Raw genomic sequence first — 13494 nt, 5'->3', positions numbered from 1 at the left:
CTGATAAAATATAAATGGGCATTAAAATGTTAGTGATTCTTTAACAGGTAATGTAAACATACAAAACTTGTATATACACACACACATACATATGTGTGTAACCACGTCTCCATCTTCTGGTGTCAACAGTGAGATCTGATGGCTCGTAATGCTTCCTGCTCTTGTACTTTCCACAGCAGACTTGTTTTAAGCGGGTTGTACTCCCCGTTGGTTTCCCGACTGTAATGTCCTGAAGAGGGGGTGTCCTGTTTACCTTGGTAAATCTAGTCTCTATTGCAGTGCTTGGTGAACTAGACATCGGCAAGTGTTTGTCACGTTGGGTTAAAAAGTGGAAAACAGGTACGTCAGGAGAGACGTGTCAGCTGATGTGTTGGGTCCTCTGGTCTTACGGTTTTTCAGCTGGAGGTTCTCCAGTCTCATTTAGCTCCACAGAGGAGTGTCCGTCCTGGGGGCTGAGAGCCAGCTCTCACAGCGGCCTTGGCCATGTGTCCCGCTGCCCTGGAGCGCGCAGTCTGGTGGGCTGTGCACAGGAATTCCTACAGCGCAGGAGGACCTCGGCAGGAGCCCCGGGTGTGCTGTGTCCGACCCTGGGATTGACACCTGAGGCAGGAAGCCCTGAGTGATGCACTTGATGTGTTTCGTGGGACTCAGTCAGTCTCCGTCTTTTTCCCTTTCGTTTCAACTTGCATTTTAGGAGCTGGAGAATTTGCCTCTGGCTGATTCAAGTATTGGGCACCTTAGAGTTGCTCATCTCGTCAGATTTTTCCAGAGTGGTCAAGCACAGAGGTGATGAGAATGGCACGTCCTGGCAGATCCGGGGGCTGGGGATGTAGGGTGTGAGGGCTTAGTTCTGGTTTGGCTCAGGCAGTGGGCTTCTCTGGCATCACCCTGTCTGGAAGGTGGAGGGGCTTGGTTCCCTGACGGGTGAGTGGCCCACAGGCGGGAGCCCCCGGGGCCCACGGCTCTGGGGTGGCAGACGGGGTTGACTGGCCTCGGCGCCTGCTGTCCTGGGGCCTGGGGGAACCTGGTGCCCTGACTCAGGGCCCATGAGCCCCCTCACCAACTGGACCCATGAGTGAAAGCCAGGGGTGCAGGGCGTGTGGGAAGCAGTCTTGGTGTTTTCTCTTTGCAGTCTGCTACCTTGGGGTTTGCCAGATAGATTTTCCTCAGTTGGTTTTTTTTTTTAATGAAAAGCTTTCCTGGCGGATGTCAGAATGCCACGTCTAGGGCACCGAGAGTCGGTTTCCGTCCTGTCAGCAGTCTGCAATCTCACGTCTGTGCTCCTGCAGGCGAGGCAAGGCCCCTTACAAGGCAGTCCCAGTGTCTGCGCCTCTTTCCTGCTGGGTCCGGGTCAGCGCCGCCGGGGGGCTGGGCCATGCCGAGGCCGCCAGCAGGCTCAGGCCCGTCCCTGGGCCTTTGCCTCCCACTGGGCCTCCCGGCCAGCAGACGGCCTGGGGGCCTGGTACAGGGTCGGGGTGGCCGGACCCTTGGGAGCGGCGGCCGAAGGCGGGTTTCTCGTGTGCGGTCCCGGGTGGCCTGTCGCAGGGGCCTTCTCCCCTCTGCTCCTGTGCTTTGCGAGGCCCTCTGTCCAGGGGGTTGGGGATGAGCTGCCCTCCTGCTCCACAGACGGGCGCCCTGGGGCTTGACGCTGGCCCCTCTCCTGCTCCGGGCTCTGTTGAGGGAGCATGTCCCCAGAGACCCACCTCGGTCTCGCAGAGTGAGTGGCGCCCTCGACCCCGCGGCCTGACTTTCATCACGTTTGTTAGCTGCGCTGCCTGCGCCTCTACACCACGCGTGTTTTCTAAGAGGAAATAAATGGAGGCACATGAAGCAGTAGCCTGTCTGTGCGGCCCAGTGAGCTTGGAGACCAGTCACCATGGCAACCTGGTGGCCTTCACACCTCGGCAGTTAGGAGGATGGCCTCTCCCGCTGCCCACATGACAGCTTGGCTGTGGCTACCCCGAGCTCGGGCTGCAGCCTGGAGCCCCACTGGGTGGGGGGACGCAGACGCAGCCTGGCAGGCACCCCGCCTCCCCGGGTCTGAGCCCCCTCTCCAGGGCAGCACCCCGCCTCCCCAGGTCTGAGCTTGCTCTCCAGGATGGCACCCCACCTCCCGGGTCTGAGCCCGCTCTCCTGGAAGGCACCCCCGCCTCCCCGGGTCTGAGCCCGCTCTCCAGGATGGCACTCTGCCTCCCCGGGTCTGAGCTCGCTCTCCAGGATGGCATCCCACCTCCCCGGGTCTGAGCCCGCTCTCCCGGAAGGCACCCCCACCTCCCTGGGTCTGAGCCCGCTCTCTGGGATGGCCCGGCATCGCCCGTGGGCCTGGGGAAGCCTCAGTGAACACAGACTAGGCTGCTGGCCGCGGGGCTGTGTCTGCTCCGGGGCCTCTGGGGAGGCCAGGTGGGCTCACAGATGGGGCTGTAAGGTTGGGTCTGGCAGGTCGGCTTCCGCTGCCAGTGGGTCCAGGTGGCTCTGGCCTCTCTGTCCCCGTGTCTGTTTCCGCTGGCTCTGCCCTTCCCGCAGGGCCAGCCTGTCCTCTGAGCCCCTCACCACGTTGTGATGGGAGCGGGGCTGCAGGCTCTTTCCAGAGTGCCTGGAGACCAGCTGGGTTCCGGATCCTGGACTCCTGACAGCCGCCCGGATGTGCTCGCTGAGCCCTTGTCCAAGGGCAGCATGTGGCTCTCCTGTCCCCCAGGTCCTGCGTGCTGTGTGACATGGTTCCAGCTTCAGGGGGTGGCAGGGCTGGAGTGGCGCGGCAGAGCAGGACACCGTCAGCTGCAGGGCCTTCCTGTGACGAGGCCATGCAGGCAGGGCTGTGACGAGTCACCCACCCCGTGGTTACAGGCAGGAGCGGCTGGCCATGCCGTCCAGTCTGTGCTCCTCAGCCCTCGCTGCCGAGTGGCCTGAGGTGAGGGTGGCCGCCGCTCACCGAGGCCTCTGGGGTGTCTGCCTCACAGGGGTGCCTGTGTGTGCGTGAGCGCGCCTGCCCGTGGGTGCATGAGCGTGCCTGCCCGTAGGTGCATGAGAGCGCCTGCCTGTGGGTGTGTGCCCTTGGCCCCAGCGGCCCCAGAGCCCCACGCGGGGAACCCCGGAGCACAGCTCAGGCCCAGAGCGTGGCTGTGTCCCCGGGCCTGCAGGCCTGACTCTGACTCTGGAGGGGCCCCCTGCCAAGCGGGAGCCGTGGGTCCAGCCAGCGTGAGGCACCTGCCCAGTCAGCTGCTGGGCTTCCTCCGTCGTAGCCGGCCATGTGGCTCAGAGGAAGGAGCCAGCTTGGAGGCCAGCCTGGGTTCCGATCGTGGCCCTGCCCCTCGCCAGCTGTGTTGTTGGGATAGTGGGCACCCAAGAGGCCCCACGGTCCTGTTTCCACCAGGCTCCCTTCTCCAGGGAGCTGCCCTCCGTCTGCCAGAGGCTCTTATTCTAATGAGCCGGCCACCTTCTTAGCTGCCCAAGGGCTTTAAATATATGTATACCGTATTCATGTAAACGTATGTTTTACTGCAGCATAGAAAGGAGCATGGGGATCCGGTTGGCACAGGGCTCTCCCCAGGTGTGAGCACGGCTGGCTGAAGACCTGGGTCAGCTGTGTGTCACGAGGGCCCGTTGACCCCTCCTGGTGAGCGGTACTTGCGGGTGACAGGGGCCGCCCTCCCGCCCCGGGGCCCTCTCCCCGCCACGCGCGGTGCTCCCCGTGCTCTCCCCTGCTGCCCTGCCGGTGCTGTCTCCTTGTCTGCAGGGACCACTGCTCACAGCCAGGCCGCGTGTGGACACCTAGTTGTTTCCAGTTTGGGTCCTGAATGGGTGATGTAGGAACAAGTGTCTTCGTACCTGTCCTTTGTGGATGTAAGTGTTGGTTTCTGGTGCTTTACCCAAAGTGGGATTGCCACCCAGTGCTTTTCAATGCTGGTATGGATTTCCAGTCCCTCCAATAGCATGTGAGGTCCTGGGCTCCGGTCCTTACCCCCCTTTCGTTTTTTTTTTTTTAAGTCAGATGTTTTATTCTGGAAAGCACGTATGCACACGGTTCAGACACAGAACATTAACCTGGAAGTGAACGCCAGGACAGACCGGCTGCTGACCGTGTGAACCAACTCACCGCCCTCCTCACTGTCAGATATTGTCGTTGGGACTCCTCTGGCGGAGAAGCACAGTTGTAGTCTGCATTTACTGATGCTTATGGAGGTTGAGTACCTTTTCAGGGTACCTTTTCAAATGTTTATTGGCCATTTAAATAGCCTCTTCTGTGAAATGTCAGTTTAAATCTTTTACCTATTTAGAAAAAATTTGGGTTGTCTTTTTCTATCAGTTTGTAGGCGTTCTTTATATATTTTGAATCCAGCCTTTGTTGAAGATACATAACGTGCCTCTCCTCTCCCGGTCTGGGGCCTGCCTCTCTACTCTCAGAGTAATCTCTTTTGTTAAGTCCCATTTGTCAGATTTTTCTTCTGCATTTATTTCTTTTTTTTCTGTCTAGAACATCTTTGCTTATATTAGGTCATGAAGATATTTTTCATTTTTTGTTTTCTTCTAGAAGCACTTAGAAAATGCCAGCTTATTGTAGGTATAATTCACATAAAATTCACCCTTTTAAGACATGCAGGTTATTGTTCTTAGCATACAGTATTCATAGAATTTCGGAGTAATCATCACTGATTCTAGAACATTTCACACCATCCCCCCAAACCATTACCATTAGCAATAACGCCCTATTCCCCCAAACCCCATCCCTAGAAACCATTGATTTTTCTGTATCTGTGGATTTCCCTGTTCTGAACATGTCATGTAAATAGAATCATGTAATATGTGGTCTTATGTCCGGCTACTTAAATCGAGCATAATATGCTCAAGGTTCATCTATACTGCAGCACGTATTGGTGTTTCATTCCTGTTTATGGCCAAGTAGTGCTCCACTGTCTGGATAGACCACAGTTTATTTCTCTGCTCATCAGCTGATGATATTTGGATTGTTTCCACAGTCTGGTTATCCTGAATAATGCTTATAAAAATATCCATAAATGGGTTCTTGTTGGACACACGTTTTTGGTGACTCTTACCTTTCTCCTCTTGGGGCTCTTCCAGACTGTTCCCCAACGAGGCTCCCTGTCCCAGCTCCTCTCCAGCGTGTGGGTGTGGCCTTGCTGTACCCTGGTCGACCCTTGTTACTGTCTGGACTCTTGACTGTAGCTGTTCTGGGGGGTGTGAGTGGCAGCTCTTTATATTTCATGCGCTTATTGGCCATTTGTATATCTTCTTTGAAGAAAAGTTTATTCAGATCATTTGCCCTTCTTATGTTTGAATTGTAAGAGTTCTTTCTGTGTTCTGCATACAAGTCCCTTGTGAAATAGTAATTTGCAGATGTTTCCACACATTCTGTGCCTATCTTTTCACTTTCTTGGTGATGTCCTTAGAAACAAAAAGGTTTTAAATTCTGATAAGCTCAACTGATCTGTTTTTTCATTTGATTGTTTGTGGTTTTGGTGTCGTATCTGAGGATGTGCTGCCAAATGAAAAGACATGAAGACGTACCCTTATATTTTCTTCTAAGAGTATTAAAGTTTTAACTCTTAAATTTAGGTCTTTGGTCCATTTTAGGTTTTTCTGTGTGGTGCGAGGTAGGAGTCCAGCTTCCTTCTTTTGCTCATAGATGTCCTGTTGTGTTGGCATCATCCTGTCCCCCTGAAGGACTGTTACTTCTGTATCGTGTGAACTTGGCACCCTTGTTGAAATCAGCTGACTGTAAAGATAAGCCTTTATTTCTGAACTTGAATTCCTCCCGTTGGTTTATATGCCCTCATATCACCACCACACTGTCTTACCACTGAGCTTGTTGAGAGTTTTGAAGTCAACAGGTGTGAATCCTCTTGACTTTTTTCTTCCTCTTTTGACTCTTTAGGATTCCTTGAGATTCTATGTGAATTTTAGGGCGTATTTTTATGTTTCTACAGAAGAAAAAAGGCAGCTTAGATTTTGATAGGGATTCTACTGATACTGCATTTCAACTTTTAAAAATCTTTCTCATTAGGTCAAGGTGCAGGTAGGGATATACATTTATTCGAAAGCTTGCTCTTCCCTCTTGGATCGCAGGAGGACCTCTGTCGTTCAGCAGCTGGCTGTGCCAGGACTGTCTCTGGACCCTGTTCAGTTCAGTCCCTTTCTTTTCTTGGGTCAGTAGTGCTCCTTATGGTTGTAGCTGTATGGTAGGTCTGATCATTTTGTATATTAGTCTTCCAGCTTTGTTGTTTTCAAGATTATTTGGCTTTTCTAGGTTCTGTGCATTTCTGTATCAATGTTAGAATCAGTTTGTCAGGTCAACATCTGTAGATTAACTTGGAGAGAGTTGCAGTCAGAACATGCTCGAGTCTGCAGTCTCTCTCCCCTCTCTTCCTGTCTCACTGTCTCTGTGTCTAGGCCTTCTCAGAAACGTTTCATAGATTTCTGTGCAGTAATATCAGATCTTTTTTGTTAGATTTATATTAAAAAATTACTGGGCATTTTATATTTTTGGATGCTAATGAAAATGGTATTGCTTTTCATTTCGTTTATTTTTTAAATTTATTACTAACATAGAAATATGATTAATTCTTATATATTGACCTTGTACCCTGTGACTTTGATAAATTCACTTATTATTGTATTATTATTAGTTTCTATGCTGCAGGGTCGTTTCCTTAGGTTTTCCTATGTACAGTCATGTCATCTGAGTGTCATGGCAGTTTTACTTTCTCCTTTCAAGTTCCAGGATGGGAATTTTTAAAATTTTCATTTACATTCTCGCCTTTTTGTACTGGCTGGACCTCCAGGACAATTGAGAATAAAAATTGTTCTCGTCATTGTCTGGACAGTGTTCTCTTGGCTGTGGATGCAGAGGGATGCCTAGTCTCTCATCGTCAAGTCTGGTGTGAGGGCAGGTTCTCTGCATGCTCTTTGTCATGTTTCTGGGGTGAGTTGCTGTTCTACCATGAGTATATGTGGAGTTTTATCAGTTGCTTTTCTGAATCTGTTCATGCCCATATGTTATCCCCTTTTATTCCATTGATGTGCTGAATCGCACCTGATGGCTTTAAGGCGAGATTCCTGAGGGTCATTTGGGTGGAGCAGCCTCTGTCGTTGCTGCCTGGCTGAGCTTCTGCTCCTGCCCTGGGCCCTTCTGGGGGGTCTCCTCTGTCTCGCGCACAGCTTGTCGGGGTGGCTGGTCCCTGAGGAGTAGTTCCACCATGTGGCCTGTGGGTGCCCTGTGTCCCCAGACACTGGGGGTCCGGCAGCGGGTGGGGCTGGGAGGACCCTCTGCCCCCTCCTGGAGTCCTGCCCAGAAAGGCATGCGGGCAGCCTCAGCCAGGCCCGGTGATCGCTCCCCTGTGAGCTGAGCCTCTGCCTCCATCCCTCCCGGGACCCTCTGCTCCCAACACCTGGAGGCCACGCCGGGTGCTCCCTGCCCCTCGCTGCCCCTGGGAGATGCGTCCTCCCCTCCTGCAGCCTCTGCTCAGAGAGGCCCATCAGGGACACGCCCCGGGCCTGCTTCCTCGCCTCTCAGGTGAACTGGACGTTGGCCACGGGATCTCCATCCTCTTCGCCGCCAGCTTCCAGCCCCAGCAGAGACTGGCCTTCGGGGGGTCGATCCTGAGTGTCCGTGTCCCTGCCTGAAACGCTCTGCCTGCTGCTCCTCTGCGGGGCAGACAGGCAGGGGGACTGCAGGCCTCGGGCTCCTGGAGTTGCCCGTCCCCAGCGGGGGGCTGCTTGGTTCCCTCTGCTTCCTGGGTCCCCGGGAACAGGACGCAAATGACCCGCACTGGCGGCCTGACCTGGCGGGGGGCTGGTGTGGGGCCAGGTGACCCCAACTGCTGCAGGCCAGGAAGAGGAGGACGGGCCACACAGGGCAGGCCCGCCCCAGCGCGGTCTGTGTGCTGGAGCTCTGGCTTCCCAGTCGTCCCTGTGGGTGGGGCAGCTTGCAGACTCCGCCCTCAGGAGTGCTCTCCCGGGGCCCAGGGTAGTCCCCGTGTTGGGGGCTGGGGTGTGAGGGGAGGCGGCAGTGTCCATGGCTCACACGCACGCGTGTGCACACGCCCACACACAGTCGGCTCTCAGCAGGGTGACGGCCCGCACTCACTCCCAGCGAAGGGAGCTCTGCTGGGGGTCGGGGCGCGCGCTGCAGGTGCTTGGCTGGATCTGCCCCCATCGGGACAGCGCACCTCCTGTTGGCCCGGGTTGGCAACCCCTCCTGCGGGTGGAAGGTCTGCACCGCTCGGGACGGGTGTCAGCGTGTTCGCTCTGAGCAGCATCAAGCAGCGGCAGCCTTGAGTGACCGAGGCCCAGCCTGCTGTGGCTCTCTGACCCGGGCCCTGCGGAGCAGCAGGGGGCCACGAGCGTGGCTGTGTGTGCACGGGGCAGTCCCAGGGAGGGGCTGTTTGTTGGAGAGCAAAGTGGGTCAGCTCCCTGGAGACTCTTGAAGGCTTTGGCCTTATGTGGGGGCCTGAGCTGGGTTTCTGATCACCTGTGCGTGTCAGTTCAGTTCCAAGGGCATGTGGTCGATGCCCACCCACCAGATGTCCTGCCGGACAGACAGGGGGACTCGGGCTCCCCCTGCAAAGTGCGGATGTTTGCAGGGGGATCGACAAATCAGGGAGTGCAGCGATACTTGGGAGTCAGTGCTCTGGGTGTCCAGGCGGGGGAGGTGGGGTTCTGGTTGGCCTGGAGGGGAGGAGGGGGATGACAGCCAGTGCTGACGTGGCCGTGAAACCAGCCCCGCTGCTGGGAGCAGGGCAGCCGGGAGGGAGGCTGGCCCAAGGTCCAGGTCCGGGGGCCGTCGGCACCTGAGCCAGGTGCCCAGCCCCACCAGGAGGGACAGCATGCCCCTGCCCCCACCCTCCAGGGTGGGCATTTCCCGGGGGGCCAGAGGGTCCAGGGGAGGCAGAGCCTCGGCGAGTCCGCCCGGCTGGCCGGTGTGGTGCAGGGGAAGAGGTGCCTTAGTGGAGGAGTGGAGTCCCGGAGCCTGGCCTGCCTGGGGGGCGGTGTGCTCAGGAGCCGGGGTCCCTCAGCGCCTCAGTGTCACCCACCAGGGGCCCAGGGTACTGAGCAGACCTCCGCACGCCCCGCACCTTCCCTGTCCTCAGCGGCCAGCAGAACGGCCTCCGTCCCGCACCCCCGAGGCCCCGAGGCCCCGAGCCAGCGCCGGGGCCACTGTTCTGAGTCCCCACACCCTGTGGTCACGCCCGGTCATGGGGACCGACGGGGCGGGGCATGGCGCTGCCCAGAGCCCGCGTCTCTCTGGGGGCCAGATGCTTCACCCTCCTGCTTCCAGACAGGCATAGGCTCAGGGTGTGACCAGGGCACTGCGCGCCCGTTCCCGTGAGTCCGGGGCTGGGTCCCCGACTCTTCCCCTCTGAGGACCTGTCGGCTCACATCCAAAAGGAGGATGCTCGGGGAGCCTCCGCAGGGGCTGGGCAGAGGGGTGGGCCCCTCGCGCAGTGGCCGGCTTAGCCTGGGGCCTGGGTCCTTTGTCCACAGCCCGGTTCCATGTGAGGGCCCCAGCCCAGGTATGGGCTGTGTGAGCCCGTCTCTGAGCTCAGGGTGCTGCAGCCCTGAGGAGCAATGGGCGGCCCCCTCCCGCCCCCGTCTCTCCAGCCTGCTCATCTCCAGCGACACCAGGACAGCCCTGCCTTGCTGCTGCCCCTGGGGGAGCGGGCGGGGATTGTTCACCGTCGCTCCTTTGTGAGAGGTGCGCAGCTGAAGGCTGCAGGGTTTCCTCCGTGAGGCTCCGGGCTGCCCTTGTGCAGGGACAGCTCTCGCAGCCGCCGCAGATGCCTGCGCCAGACGAGAGAGGGTCAGGCCATCCTCCTGGGCAGCAGCCTTCCGGGTCAGCTTCTATGAGCTGGATTTAAAGCATAAATCAGTCAGATCGTATCAGGCTCCTGCTTAGAGCTCTTGGCTGGCTCGGGTCAGCACATCTGGTCTCTCCCCCACACCTTCCTGCTCCCCAGGCTAGGCCCGCAGCCTGTTGCCTGCGAGGCTTCTGCCTCCCTGGTGTGGTCCTAGGGGCCGGGGGAGAGTCTGTGACGGTGGCATCTCAGCTCTGCGCGTCCTCGCTGGATGGCTCTGGGAGACTTCATCACTCTGTGCCTCAGTTTGCTTGTCTGTTAAATGGGTTTACTTGCTCCCTCCTCACCAGATGGTTGGATGAATTGAAGAAGCACTTGAGTTGCTGTCTGTTGACTTTTTATATGGGACCACTGCTTTTTGCTGCCTCAGCTCTGTTGCTGAGGAGTCACCTCTGATCCCCGTTTCTGATGTAACTGAAGTTGTACCTTCCGCCCCGTGTCTGGGTGCTGCTGAGAGGCAGTGAGGGTGCAGAGTGTGGGCCCAGCAGGTCAGATGCAGGGTCGCGCAGGGGAGCCCACCTGCGATTCCGGGTCTAGTTCTCTTTCTCTCCCGCTGCGGAACCTGTCTGCAGGTCAGATCTGCAGGTCAGATGCGGGGTCGCGCAGGGGAGCCCGCCTGTGATTCCCAGTCTGGTTCTCCTCTTTCTCTGTCACAGGCACCCTCCTGGTTCAGTTCTGTCAGTGTTGTGAGAGACGTTAGTCTCTGACTATGACTGTGGGTTTGTCCACGTTCTTTGCTCTGTCAAATCTGTTTTATGTATTTGGGATTTCTGTTATTAGGTGCACTGTTGTTGTTCAGTCGCTCAGTCGTGCCCAACTCTTCGCGACCCCGTGGACTGCAGCACGTCAGGCCTCCCTGTCCATCACCATCTCCTGGAGTTTACTCAAACTCATGTCCATCGAGTCAGTGATGCCATCCAACCATCTCATCCTCTCGTCCCCTTCTCTTCCTGCCTTCAATCTTTCCCAGCATCAGGGTCTTTTCCAAGGAGTCAGTTCTTCTGACTCCAAAGTATTAGATTTTCAGCTTCAGCATCAGTCCTTCCAATGAATATTCAGGATTGATTTCCTTTAGGATTGACTGGTTTGATCTCCTTGCAGTCCAAGGGACTCTCAAGAGTCTTCTCCATTCTTCGGCACTCAGCCTTCTTTATGGTCCAACTCTCACATCCATACATGACTACTGGAAAAAACTATTAGGTGGGTACACATTTATAATTGTTATCTCTTCTTGACTGTCTCTTTTATGACTGTGAACTTGCCTTCTTTATATTATGTCTGGTAACGTCTTTTGTATTGAATTCTCCTCTATCTGATATTAATACAGCTTCACCAACTTCCTTATACTTAGTCTGCCCTCTGCACCCTTTTCCCATTTCTAAAAACCTTTTTGCATTATTTTAATGAATAACGTGTAGCTGGAGTTCTGCCTTTGCCTGGGGGTGTATGGTTAGCAGAATAATGACCCGCATAGATGTCTGCGCCCTGATCCCCAGGGCCTGTGATGATGTCCTCTCTCCTGGTGAATGGGGCTCTGCGGTGTGACTAACTTAAGAATATATGACGGGGAGATGACCCTGTATTACCCAGGGGAGCCCAGTGTCCTCATCAGGAAAGAGGGAGACAGGAGAGGCAGAGAAGGAGGCATGATGATAGTCTCAGAGTTCCGGGCGCCATGATGCCAGGAGCCAAGAAACAGGCGACCCCTGGGTGCCGGGAAAGGTGAGGAAACAGGTTCTTCTCTGGAGCTGCCAAGAGCAGGCAGCCCTGCTGCCACGGCGTTAGCTGAATGAGACCCCCTGAACCTCTGCCCTCCAGAACTGTACAAGAATAAATCTGTATTGTTTTAAGCCACTGAGTTTTTGGTAAGTTCTTGCAATAGCAATAGGAAGCTAACAGGGTTAAGTGTGTTTAGTGTGATCCTTGGTATGGGTGCCTTTAAATCCACCATTTGGTACTTGTTTTGTTCCTTTTGTCTGCCCTTTGTTCCTCTGTTGCTACTTTCTTGTAGATTTCTTTCCAGGGAGAGGGTGGAGATGAATCAGTGTATTTTAGAATTTCCTTTTATCTTCTCTACTGACTTTTTATTTGTGCCTTTTTTGGTTACATTTTTTAGTAGTTATTCTCAAAATTACTTTTTTTAAAAAAAGACTGTAACAATCTATGCTCAAAAAATGTTCAGTTACTTCAGGAATTATTTAAGAACTTCACAGAAGCTCCCTGCCTGGGATTTTTCTGAGCTTCTCAGATCTATTTGTGGCCTTTAATTAATTTTGGAAAATTCTTGGCCTTTATCTCTTCATTTTTTTGCCCGTCTTTCTCTTCTCCTACTGGGACTTCGATAAACGTGTGCTCTGTCGTTTGATGCTTCCTACAGACCTTGGGGGCCCGGTTCCATTCTGTTTCTCGTGCTTTGTCTGTTTGTGTTTCAATCTGAATAATTTCTAATGACTCGTTTCCATATTCACGGGCCCTTTGCTCTGTCCGAAGTCTGCTAGTGAACCACGATCTCTCGCATTTCCCTTTGGTTCTGTTCTATAGTTTGGGTGGTGTCAGTGACGGTGGAGGAGGGGCCTCTGAAGACCCTCTCCTGCATAAAAGCAATGAAGATGCTCAGAGCCTGTTTTTTTCAGAACTGAAAATTGACCAAAGGCGTGTAGCCATCCAGAAGCATTCATTCAGGAAAAAAATGGTGAATCTCAGTAAGGACAGCGAGGCTTGTGGCATTTCAAAATGTCCTATTCCCATCCTCCTCTCCCCAACTGAGCCAGTGACCTTGAAAACCAGCACACACGTTCATGGTGAAACCCAGCAGCCTGGCAGCCATGCACAGGCCGAGGAGGACTGCGTGTGTGTCAGTCCCTCTGTCGGGTCCGAGTCTTTGTGACCCATGGACTCTAGCCCACCAGACTCCTCTGTCCATGGAATTCTCCAGGCAGGAATACTGGAGTGGGTAGCTGTTCCCTTCTCTGGGGGATCGCTCTGACCCAGGGATTGAACCCAGGTCTCCTGGATTGCAGGCAAATTCTTTACTATCTGAGCCACTAGGGAAGCCCAAAAAGGACTGGAAAAGGACTGGAATCCTTTAAAGCCCCGTCCCCAGAGGTCAGCATCCTTTTTCCTGTTTGAGGGTTTCCTGGAGGACCCCACTCACAAGGCTAGCCTTATTGGCCATTAACTCAGGTTGCCCAGTGGAAACAGCCTTTCCCCTGGGGGCGTTTTCTGTGAACCATCAGAGCCTGTTGTTGAACATTGTGGCCACCTGACAGGTGGGGGACAGTTTGGTGCAAACAGTGGGGTAACCCAAATGCTCGGGAAGAGAAGCTAGAGAAAGGAGGGATGTAGGAGGCTCTGAAAAGTTCCTGACGTTTTCCTGGGAAGCTGGAGGCCACATGCTGGGTAGGGCAGCGCTCGGGGAGACCTCAGGGCATGCACACTCAGACACGTCACGCCGGATGGTCAGAGACCGCGGTCAGAGACAGGATCTTGAGGCCAGCAGGGGCCATCAGCCACGGCGAGGGGGTGAGGGGGGTGCCCGCCTCCCTGTGGGACGTCTCCGCCACTTCCCCTGTGGTGCCCACCCTTTCCTGCTGGATTCTCCAGCGTATTAATCATGGTTATTTTA

At 54.9% G+C, this 13494-nt stretch overlaps 1 protein-coding gene and 1 long non-coding RNA gene across 4 annotated transcripts in view; both read left to right on the top strand.

The window, feature by feature from the left end:
• The window catches only part of CHCHD6 (coiled-coil-helix-coiled-coil-helix domain containing 6), a 108746-nt gene that overhangs the window by 63315 nt on the left and 31937 nt on the right, over positions 1-13494 (top strand). The gene's annotated exons all lie outside the window — the stretch shown is intronic.
• LOC145520357 (uncharacterized) lies at positions 1907-6827 on the top strand. The gene is made up of 5 exons (XR_014064424.1): positions 1907-2078; positions 2845-2908; positions 3502-3613; positions 3734-3840; positions 3985-6827. It is a non-coding gene; the product is annotated as an uncharacterized LOC145520357 (long non-coding RNA).

Source organism: Giraffa tippelskirchi, chromosome 9 (assembly GCF_054371585.1).
Source record: "Giraffa tippelskirchi isolate mGirTip1 chromosome 9, T2T-mGirTip1v1.2.pri, whole genome shotgun sequence".
NCBI classification, from domain to species: Eukaryota; Metazoa; Chordata; class Mammalia; order Artiodactyla; family Giraffidae; genus Giraffa; species Giraffa tippelskirchi.
This window is presented reverse-complemented; position numbering and strand designations above follow the sequence as displayed.